A 12,795-nucleotide genomic window follows, 5' to 3' on the forward strand; every position below is an offset into this window, starting at 1 on the left:
ATAACTGTTGATGAGAGAATTAAAAAAATATGAAATTCGGTGTATACATGAAGAAACACGCGTGAATTGGAGGTAAATCGCGCAAAGCGCGAATTTTTTTTCAGTTGATCGCTTCTTCGCGCCTCCCTTCAGAGCTTTCACGCTACCCCAAGGGGGCGTGCCCCAGGTTGGGAACCACTGCTTTAGCTCAATTTAACTTGAGAATTCATAGCAGTATAATAACGGTAAAGCAGCCTTTAGACTACAACCAAAATCTGAGTTTTTGTGGCATCTCGCGACCCGAGCCTAACCGATGAAAAGGAATTCATTCTATTACGGGCATGTATGACATACAGAACGCGCACACCACAATTCTACCCAACACAGCTCTCAAAACATGTCTGACGCACGCAATTTCAAATTAGGGCGAATTAAATGTCTCTGCGTGTCGCAGTTATACTACTGTCTAGTCAGATTGCTAGAACGGGACTATTCCGCGCGGACAACGGAGCATATCCAATCCATCTCGAAAGGTTTGGCCATCTAGCATCTAGGTCATTTTTAGACCAAGGTTTTGTCGCTGCTTATGCTTTTGACACCACATTTTATCAGCGGTTTGTTGGCAAAAACTTTACGTCTTCATGTGCCCCGACGCAGAAGGGGTCAGCCTCGAAATGAATGAGTCTCATAGGCCCGAACTCGCTCGTTGCACACCCCTACGGCCTACACTAGTTCATCCCGACGGTCTTCGACAATGTTTTCTAGAAAAAACAGTCGTACAAATCTTATCAGAAATTCTAATTATAAAGCCAAATTTTCTGCGTGTCTCGCTTATTGGGTACTAAGGCACAACACAGTGACCTTGTATATGTCAAAACTATCGCAGTATTTTGCAATAAATTCAACAAATAGATCTGGCAACGTGTCGATCCACAATTATACCCTTTGCGGTCCATACTTTGATAACCCTTGAACGGGTAAAAATTTACGTTACAGTAACTTGCGAACGTGAGTCTGTAATTATGGTATTTACTATACTATCTTCGTGCCGCGCGCTATTCGAACAGTTAATACGAAAATATGATGATTGTTTAGCGAATGAAAGCAAAAGTTAATTTGACGTCATTATTCAGCCAGTCGCAGGCTCAGACGGGCTGATATATTTTATGTCTGCCACTGCACCAGCTTCCAAACCAGGCTTCTGGTTACGTAATATTTATAGTGCGAATATGTTAATTCACTACAGCTTATGAGTGCTACGATTAGTGCTGCGTCGTACCAGGTTTTTACAATTGCGTCGCAACTACAAAAGTTACACTGACATTCAATTTCCTATTAGGTTTATATTGATTATTTTACGCCAAAAAAATTAACAAATAATCACGATTTTCGTTCGCACTTGATCCGGATTTTCATTCGCACCATTCGCACCACCTTCGTCATTCGCACTTGATCCGGATTTTCATTCGCACCATTCGCACCACCTTCGTCATTCGCACTTGATCCGGATTTTCATTCGCACTATTCGCACCACCTTCGTCATTCGCACTGCGATTTTTTTCATTCGCACAAGTGCGAACCGTCACACAGGTTGAAAAGCACTGGTCTACAGCAAAGCCCTTCGAGTTCATGGAATTTGCTCGAAGAAAGAGGGCAAAATGAGCATTTGGAAGTTTTGAGACACGACCTAATCAAATCTGGCTATGACCAGCAGCTAATAAAAAAACAATTAAAAAAGGCGCTCAATGTACCACAAGAAAACCTCCTTCATTGCAGTCGAAACAACAACGAGGCAAAACGAGATCAAAGAATACCGCTGGTCACTACTTATTTCCCTGGAGCAGAAAAGATCCGAAAGATTTTACGAAAACATCAACGAATACTAATCAACGATCCGCAATGCAATGAAGTACTCCCGAGAAGATCTATTCTAGCCATCCGGCAACCACGCAACTTGCGTAACATTTTGGTAAACAGCAGGCTACCTCGGTCAAGACGAGAAAACGGCGTGGTGCATTGCGGACAACCATCATGCAAGACGTGTGCTATTCTCAATTTCAGCACCGTGATTACAAGAGGACGTGCCAGGCACAACACCAAAGGCCATTTTACTTGTAAATCAAGTAACGTCGTATATTTGATTCGATATCGAAAAGGATGTACGAATGCAACCTCTCCACAAGAGAGTAAATGGTCACCGACATGATATCTCGAAAGGTAACAAAACAAATCGAAGCCTGTCGGTGATCATTTTTCTTCCGCTGCGCACTCGTAGAACGACATGACAATCAACGTATTGGTCGACAACATTGAAGACTCTACCCTCTGCAAGACTACTGAGCAAAAATATATTGACAAATTTGACACTTTCCGACAAGGGCGGAATATAGATAAAGGATGTATGTCTCACTACACCATGAATGCTTGACTTGACACCTTTTGTGCATGTGAATTACCCTATAAACACCTTATCGAATCCTATTTTAGGAACACAAATTACAGTATGCCTTTCAAATATAACCTTGATATTAGTTTATATGACGTCACAGAATAAACGACTTTGAAATCTAATAATTCATATTCCCTCTGATGTCATAATATGCATATGTTCAAATTGAAAATCTCTTTGCGTTGCTCTTTTTGCGTTATTTTCGCTTTAACACCTGATGAAGGAGCGGCGCTCCGAAAGCTCGTGTAATTAATAAAGTTATATTCATTCATAAGTGGACTTTAAATAGGGTGCGAAAGCTACCAAGGTCTTACGTTTTCATAAAAATGAAAAATGACTTGACTCGACTCGAATCAATTTGTGCATCGACTCGACTTGTACTCGAGTCATTTCGCATGACTCGAGACTGGGTATACCAAGACAGGCGTTTCATTGTAATTTCGAAGAATAATAAAGTCATCACGCTATTATTATTTCGTCTATCAGTACTGATACTTGAAAATGCTACCAGAAACTGGTAAAAGTGAGGAAAATTAGTGTATTATGAATGCGAAGCATTCGATATCACCGAGCAGAGTAGTAAAAAGTGGGTTTCCTATGACATTAAATCGGAACTGAACATAGTAAACACAATGACTTGGATTCGGACCCGAGCCAAAACACTATGACTCGGACTCGACATTCGACTCCGTGACTTGGACTCGGACTTGACTCGGTGATGAATTGAAAATGACTTGACTTGACTCGACTCAAAACTATAGAAGTGAGATTAACTTGTGAATTGGAACCTTGTTGTGACTTGGTTACAACCCTGGTCACGGGGAATGCGTGATTCCGAAAACAAAATCGCTACTGCATACTTAGCTTATAGCTCATACATCGCCGACGTGGGTTCTGGGTCAACTCAAAATCATGAATAACAACAACTTTCCGCTTTTTAATGAGTGTATTTCAACCTCTACAAAAAAGACAGCATCACTTCTACAAGCCCCGAAAGACAAGCAAATGAGTTTCCTTCATACAAATATTAGAGGGTTACAATCTCAGCGTTATCGACTAAACGAACTTCTCACTAAACTGAACTTACCTACTTTTGTGGCAATATCAGAAATAAACTTTCCAAATGAACCAACTCGGAACGTTCATATATCGGGCTACAACTTTGAGTACACCCCGGCGCCAAAATCCTACGGAGGTGTTGGAATCTACGTTGAAGAAAATATTCCATACGAGACTTGTAGGCTATGGACTACAATCTAAATGTCAAAGGTTGCGAGGAGTTACGGCTGGAAATTGATCACCTAGTTGGAACTCACAAATCATTTCTCGTGGCTGTATTAAATCGTCATCACAATCCTCTCGAAATCAGCCAATTCACAAAAGCGCTAAAACGCTCGATGGACAAAGTCAAGATCTGTTTCATCGCGGGCGACATAAATATCGATCTTCTAAAAGACAAAGGAGATACATACTCCAATGCCGTCAAATCAGTCGGTCTTTGTCAGATGATATCCAAGCGAACTAGAATAGCTAGTAAATCAAGGACTTTGATCGATCATCTATATAAGAATTTGCACGACATGGAAATCACTCCGTTTGTTATATGTCTTCAAAAATCAGCGACCGTAACCATATTGGTTTACTATCACAGCAGCAGCGAAGGATACCTCCCGAACCTCACCAACTCAGCAGACGACGTGAATCAGTAGGCGACGAAGCGCTCGACAACGCTGCGTTTGATGAATTTCAACTATCAGCCCTCCCTTCCATCTCAATAAACAACTTCGATGAAAAATTTGGGGAGTTTATGTCTTCCATCAAATCGCTGCTTGATCGATTCGCACCATTACAGCGTCTATCGAGGAGTTAAAACAAGCAAATGCGAAACCCGTGGATGACTACAGCGGTGTCTTACAAAAGCCTAGAGGTGGGCCGTGCTATAAGTCGGCAGTTACGGAAAATAAGAAGAATATCGGCCTGGTGTAAATGACCATCATAGTAGTCGACAAACACCATGAATACCCCCAAAACAAACAAACTACAAAGTTGGACAATATACCCGTAAACGAAACCGGTGGCATAACAGACTAGATACCAAGAAGTGTTCAGAAGATGAGCGAAAAAGATTTCTACGCTTCAGGAATCGCATCACGCATCTCATTTCCAAGGCAAAAGCACAATACAATGAGAGATTTTTCAACAGACACAAAAAGAGAGTCGCAAAATCTGGTCAAGACAAAACGTCACAAATCTGTTCTGCAAATTGTGAATTCAAATACCGGTGAAAAACTTTCAGATCCTGCGAACGTATCGAATCACTTCAATGAATATTTTTGTAACTTAGGTCCTAATATTGCCTCTTCTATTGCGAAACCTTCGTCATCTAGGCCGGAAGTAAGATCGATATCCCAGTCTGTTATCCTCGAGCCTAACAATCACGTCGAAGTAGAAGTAGCCATCCACAAACTGAAATCCAACAAGGCCGTCGGCTATGATCATGTCCCATCATGGTTTCTGAAAACGATCAGCTTGCACATTAAACATGTTATTGCTCATTTTTTCAACTTCATGATAGAAAACGGTGTCTATCCCAGCTATCTGAAAACAGTCAGAGTGGTCCCGATACACAAAGCTGGGGTTAGAACCAGAGTTGGATCAATTGTAATTTGTAATAGAGCTGAATGTAATTAATTACATTTTTTCATGTAATTGTAATTGTAATTGAAGCATTTCTATTTTGTGTAATTGTAATTGTAATTTGATCAAAATTTTGCTCAATTACAATCTCAATTACATTTTCATGGAAACCTGACAATCACAACATAAAATAATCATTTAATCAATCATTTATTCGTCGCACCAGTGAAAATCCGGTACGAACCAGGATGAGGACGAGGGGCATTAAAGCCTTAGTAAACAGTCACCACATGTAATAATTCGCCTATTTACATCGGTGTTCTATCCGTGCTGCGTTATAACTAAGATAATTCAGTCACGCTAAACTGTTTCCCATACTTCAGTAGCAACAGAAAACTTTGTGAATTACAATATAGCCTAAACCAGGGGTTCTCAAACTGGGGGCGTGCCCGCTTGGGCGGCGTGAAAGCATCTGAACGGGGCTCGACGCCCCAGTGAACTGAAATCTTTTCCGCGCTTGGCCCGATTCACCTTCGTTTTATGGTTATTGCTCGGTGTATAGTCTGAATTTCGTATTGGAGAATTCTCTCGTCAACAGTCATAACCTCCCATACCATCAAACTATATGTAAGGATTGCTAACTTTCTGGTTTCATTGTGTGCTATGACGATAAGGGGGGCACGAGATATTCACTGTCATAAAGGAGGGCGTGTCTAAAAAAGTTAGAGAACCAGTGGGCTAAACTAAATCTTGATATTTCAAAAATGGATGAACAGCAAATAAACTCTTCTGTAACTTGTGCTGAACCATTTCCTACACCACGGCAGACATGGGGTGATTACTTCACGAATGTAATCGATTGCGATTACGATTACTTGTGAATCCCGCGATTACGATTACGATTACGATTACAGCAAAATCAGGAAGTAGTCGATTACGATTACGATTACATTTCAAAAGTAATCACGATTACTCACGATTACATTTTTTTTTGCTTCCTAGAACTAATTTTAGAAGAGATATTGGAATACAATATAAGACTTGCGATGAAAGGTCTAATGCAGGGGTGGGCAACATACGGCCCGCGAAGGCATTTTGTCCGGCCCGCAGATAGTTTTCCATCTTACATGATCATGTGGCCCGCGGCCCCAGTCTGCCGAGATTCCCCACTACTTGTTTACTAAGTTACATTTTAGTGACTGTATGTAGCGTGCGAGAGTAGAGCTAACGCTTAAGTTCGTCGTAGCGAGAACACTTGCATTATCAGCATTTACGATGTACTCAACCCTAATGTCGTTAGCGGTAATCGTGGTGTTCGTCGACTGCAATGGTCATTTACACCAGGCTGATATTTCTTAATTTTCATTCCGTAACAGCCGAATTGTAGCACGGCACACTTGTAGGCTTTTGTAAGGCACCGCTTATGTCAGGGGTCGCCGACTCAAAACGGCTCGCGGGACACTTTTCAAATTTCGCGGAGGACGCGGGCCGCATGAATTCCATATCGAGATTAATCAGGCCACACAGTTGAACAACGACGCTATCTCGTCACCCACTCAACGCAAATCAATTGATAGCTTGGTAAATTTGGGGTACCGGGCCTATCGAACGCCTTGAAGTCTTAATTAAGGATTGCACCGTGTGTTAATTGATCAGATAGTAGCAGACATGACGGCGCCTGTATGACAATGCTGTTCTCAAATCCACATTGGCTTCGTCATTATCGGCGTGAAATGGCTTTGAAGTAACATGGGTGTCGTTGAAATACATTCATTAAATACGATTTATTCCTGTTATATGTGGATAAATGGGTCAATATCTTATAGATTCAGCAATCCGGCCCGCCAAGTACCTAATTTTCCCATATCCGGCCCGCCGACTGGAGAAGTTGCCCGCCCCTGGTCTAATGAGATAACAACTTTCTTTATAAATCATACGTCATTTGCTTGTTGCGTCATAATGCCGCCATTGCCGAACTTTATGCAGAACTATTCGTCGCACCCAACGATTTGCATTCTTGCCAGGTCCGTAACTGCCACACCCCAAACTCCCCAATAGGGCCGGGAGCGATCTCTAAGGGGACTCAAAACTATTTTCAAGAGAGTTAATTAACTTGAAAATTTTCTTCGAGCTTCGGGGTTTAATGTCTCTAAATAGCTTGATTTTGAAAGGCATATCGCTCCCCCTCAAGAAAAAAAGCATGCATAATTTATAGCGGTGGTCGGGAATCTATGGCTCGCGAGCCATATATGGCTCTTTTGGGTATAAGATATGGCTCTTTGACATATTTTTAATTTTGCACTTAATTTTATCGATATTGCAGCAACTTGTTAGTAAATTTTCTTAACGGCTAGAATAATTGTACTCGTGGCACCATGAACAAGTATTTGAGAGGTCAAGACAGTGGCGAATCCAGGGTTAAGGGCTTGGACCCCTTTACAAACACCCTCAAATTTAAGTTGCTGTAGCGACAGCGACTATTATCACCGCGAATTCGATGTATACCCGGCATCGCACGCTGCGTAATCTTGGATGGCAGCACACGTTGGTTGATCAAAGAGAATAGCATGGCGTGGGGACGCCTATATGACGATCTAGTTTTCAAATGTACATTGTCTTCCTGATCTACTGCCTTGGAAGTGACATTCCAATTACAAATCCACGTTCGTCATTGATAAGTAGCTTTCTAGTACTGCCGTTAAAATGTAGGCGTGTCGTGCAACGTTTATGTTTCCTCCGAACTGAGAAGTCCATCAATATTTAGATTTTCGGAATCAGTGCTACAGTGATATTAGATTAATATAAATTATTATAAATTCTCAGCTTTTACGATGGATTGCGCTACCACAGGATGATTATTAGCTTACTAGTTTTTACAGAGAAAATATGGCGCCTGGCGCCCACGATTAATCCCATGTAGGGAGTTGGAATTTGTACTAGCATGACGTCACGAATTTTCAATTGTGACGTAACAATTTATCGACATTTATGGCTCTTTTGGAGTTAAAATGGAAAATATAAGGCTAATATGACTCTTCAGACGAAAAAGGTTCCCGACCACTGATTTATAGGAATAGGCATTTCGGTGGCGGTCATTAACCCGCCACGACACACCAAAAGACGTAAGCAATTTCGGCCAACATGCAACTCCACAAAGTGTGCTACCAAAGAATGACCTTGGCCAAAACATTGGGCATGTGTCTATTGTCAGTAGCCGCGCTCTATGGGCGTGACGAATAGTCCGGTCCTTTCAATCTGAGCCCCAACAATGCAAATGCCAACCGGGGCACTCACAGAGGAATGAAGACATGACAATTTGTGTGTGCGTCTCACGAAAGTTTTTTATTTAGCCTGCTACGTTTGGGCGACTACAATATCTTTTGATTATATAAAAGACGGGAGGTCACGAATTAGCAACATACAATAAAGTAATTATAACAACATACCAGATGCTATAATTATAAATTACGTGCCCACAGCTCTACCGGTAAATCTCAATGAATAGCAATATAATGCAATTACCAATATTATATTGACGAAATTAAGTCATCAACTTGAAAACTGACCAGTGACCACCCTATGGGGCCCCAATACCCAGGGTTGTAATGACTCGAGTCATGACTCGACTCGAGTCGCGATTTTGTGGTGACTAGATCTGACTCGAGTCATTTTTTCAAATGCGTAAATTGACTCGACTCGAGTCAATTTTTGTATTGACTCGACTTGTACTCGAGTCAAGCAAGTCATATGACTCGAGACTAGAACGGCCAAGACAGACATTCCATGTAACTTCGAAGAATAGTAAAGTTACCACATTATTTGCATTTCGTCGATCAATCCTGATACTTGGAAATGGGGCAGTAAACTGTGAAAACTGATGAAAATTACTATATTATGAACACGAGCCATTCTATATCACTCGAGCAGAGTTGAAAAAAGTGGGTTGAACCTGAATGATCTGAAAACTGATCTGAGAACATAACGACTTGGACTCGTACTCGAGTCAAACACTATGACTCGGACTCGACCCTATAGCTGACTTTGACTCGGACTTGACTCGGGGGTGAATTGAAAATGACTCGACTTGACTCGAGTCAAAACTATAAAAGTGAGATGGACTGGGGACTCGGAACATTGTGACTTTGGTTACAACCTTACCAATACCAATGTTTGGAGTGGGGGACGAATTGCTGTTTTGGTCCTGATTGTACCTACAACCCACGCAAACATGGTGTACAAGCGGATGGCTATGGCGACAGGTATACATGTCGAGTGAAGAATTATGAAATAACGATTTGCGCCCGTTCCAAGTAGAGTCATATGAGAATAAGATAAAATGAACTTAAAATTCTACCTTAAACTTAATACAGATATTGAAAGCTGCCGTTACGAGAAACGGCAAATAACGGCTCGGTTATGATCTATATCACCAGCTGCTGATTTTAACCATCGTAATGTTTTATTTGACGAGTACAAAATTTCAAATCTTTGTCCGGTGTACGTACAATACATACGTATACTACGTGGATAGGCCTACTGCTCGCCAAGCAGCAACGGTCAAACTGTATTTAACTAACCATAACCAAACATCAATACATAAATTACTATTTGAAACTATAGGCAGAGTGGTGATTATTATCTTACTGCGAGGTAGTGGCGTCTGGATTGTATAGATAGCCTGATATTCAGCATGTCTTACACTGTTCTAACAATCACACAACAATGTACATCGAATATACATTTACTACGTGTGGATGCTTCTTACGCAAGGAATAGCAAAGCTAATACTTCTGACGTAATAATGAGCAGTGGCGTTTGAAAATCAACCGTTTGCGCTATCAATAACCTGGTATAATATCTCTTCCTTGTTCACGAATGTTCGGTTATGTCATATTCATTGTACAAATAAAAAGTAATCGTTCTTTCACAAAGAAATCGATTAGATATGAGAAGTAGTCGATTACGATTACGATTACTTTGGATTTTTTTCGAATGTAATCGATTGCGATTACGATTACTTGAAAATGCTGTAATCGTCGTAATCGATTACGATTACTAATCGCGATTACCCCATGTCTGCACCACGGTCAAAGTTTTTTTTTAATCTCTGACCACTACCGAGGCTTGTTGCAACAATAGCAAAAAAAATTCCAAGTTTCCAACCAAGGCTTCATCAAACTTGATCACGCATTTGTAGAGATGTTATCCCAATCTTACCTCCAGTCATTGCCAAATTTACTGGGGCCAGAAACTTTTCACACCCTAATGTTCATCAAATGCAATCTAACAGTTTCCGAGCAAGTGAAAATGTAAATGCGAACCAAAATATTGTAATTCTTACTTCTTGGTTATGAGGAGGATATTTTTTTTTGCATTTATTTTAATTTTACGCACCTCATCGCTATCATCCTTATCGCCGACGCCTTACCAATTACATTTTATTATCCTGACTCAGCTCTGAGTAGACTATTCGTTTGATTACATTTCATTGACAGTCCTGTAGCCTATTCGCTGTTAGTCGCTCAAACCTTTGGTTCTAAACAGTCGCTTGAAATATTTTTCTGTGCTTGTAGTTTTCAGTACTCATGATTAGGAATAGTTCGGATACGTTCGAGTTTTTTTTAATTAAAGGGTATTCTACATATCAGGAATGAAACATGAAGCTTGAGATTGTTGCTAATTACGTCGCTACGGTTGTCAAAGAACACCTCTTTACTGAATCAATTACCTGTTTAAAAGTAATTGAAATTGTAATTATAATTGTAATTAATTACATGTTAAACAGTAATTGTAATTGTAATTGTAATTTGATATTTTTAGCATTGAGTAATTGTAATTGTAATGTAATTGAAACATGCAAGGAAGTAATTGCAATTGTAATTGTAATGAATTAAAATATTGTAATTGCTCCAACTCTGGTTAGAACTAATGTCACTAACTACAGAACTACGATGTCAGTTCTTCCGTGTAGTGGAATTGTCTTCGAAAAGCAGCTTCTGTCCGGCCTATTTTCATACCTCGCCAAAATGTCTATAATTTCCCCTCACCAATTAGGATTCCACAATAATCACCAAACCTCACATGCCCTCCTAACAGTGGCCGAGCAGTACTACGATGTCTTGGAGACACGAGACACGAGATGTGGGGTGTAGTATTTTCCCTGATCTAAAAAAGGCGTTTGACTGTGTGTAGATCATAATATTCTCTTTTCAAAATTGGCGCGTTACGGATTCCGGGGCCCACAACTGGATCTCATGAAAAGCTACCTCACTGGACGCCAACAAATGGTTTCAATCACTAACATCTTGTCCTCTCCTCAACTAGTCACCTGTGATGTACCCCAAGGCTGAGTGCTTTGGCCGGTCCTCTGCACCTTATATGTCAACGACATTTCTGAGTTCTCCTCATTGAATACCACACTGTTCGCTGATGATACTCACCTCCTCTCTTGTTCATCCTCTAAGGCAGGGGCTCTCAACTTCCCATGTATGACGGGCCGCATTTTAACGGCAAAAGACGCAGCGGGCCGCAGAACATTATTAACATGTATTTATAGGCTACTATTAAATTTAGGCTAGTGTAGCTTTACCAGTCGTATACGGCATTTAGGACATATGCATTCTAAAGCATTAAAGGACAGTGTTCGTAAGTTTGCAGTTGCTGCTTTGTGTTAGAATATATGTATCTTCCAGCGGCGCAAGTAAATCCCTTCATGGAGCATGCAATGCATTCGTTGCCAAGTCGGTATGTGCATCCTCAACTCAAACCCTTCCACCAGAGAACCGAACTCTCTGTTTCAATGCGTGAGCGAGCAAGTATAAAATTACGGTAACTTTTTCGTTGCAGAGGCCAATATAACTTTGACCTCTCAGTGATAAGAAAAGAAGTCTGGCGTTCGGGATCACTTCTGAGAAAACCAATCAACCCTTCTCCTTTTCTTCCATGGCTGGGGCCCTGCACCAATAGTGACAGAAAGTCAGTTTTGTCAAGTCGATGTTTTTCGCTGGTCCGCTCTCACGTTTTCCCAGCCAGCATTTCTTCTACAAATATGTCCACTCTGATAAAATGCACCCATAGATAGCCTAACTAGCTATGCAACGTATGTGGATGTGGAGTCGTTGGATTCGTCCTAGGCTAAAGTAGCCTAGGCTAAAGTAGCCTAGGCTACGCGACATGGTGTTTCAGAACATGCGACAAAAGATCGGCTGACTCATGCGACAAAATATCGGTTGACTTTGCTGTTAGCCTACCCTTCGGGTCTACATCGAATCAGAAAACTGTAGCTTCGAAATTTGTCATGTGATATTGTCCTTGCCGCTGAGTTCCGGAAACAGCAATTATTCGCACAGTATGTTAAGGTTTTATTGAAATCACAGCTTCTCTAGCAGACTTCTGATATTCCAAGCAATTTTGAACGATGCTTCTGTAACGTGGTCGGCAATTTTAACAATGCCTCGAAATATAAGATGCTGGGCTTGACCGCTATCTAGCAACGTTTTTCTAAGATTAGGCGATATGTTTAACTCCAGCAGAAACTGTCGTGGTATCATTTTAAACTTCTACGATTCGTAACGACTTGTGATAACTATTCTTCTACAAATATGACAAATCGGTTTTCCATTTATATCTCAGAAAGCAAATTCATTGTTCCACGCAGAGTTACGAACCTAGTTTGCGCCGTTTAATTTCCCGTTCCTTCTTCTTGTATCTGTTCAAATGATTCGCGGTGA

Source organism: Botryllus schlosseri, chromosome 7 (genome assembly GCF_051294905.1).
Source record: "Botryllus schlosseri isolate E-star chromosome 7, Bs_hap1, whole genome shotgun sequence".
Lineage (NCBI taxonomy): Eukaryota > Metazoa > Chordata > Ascidiacea > Stolidobranchia > Styelidae > Botryllus > Botryllus schlosseri.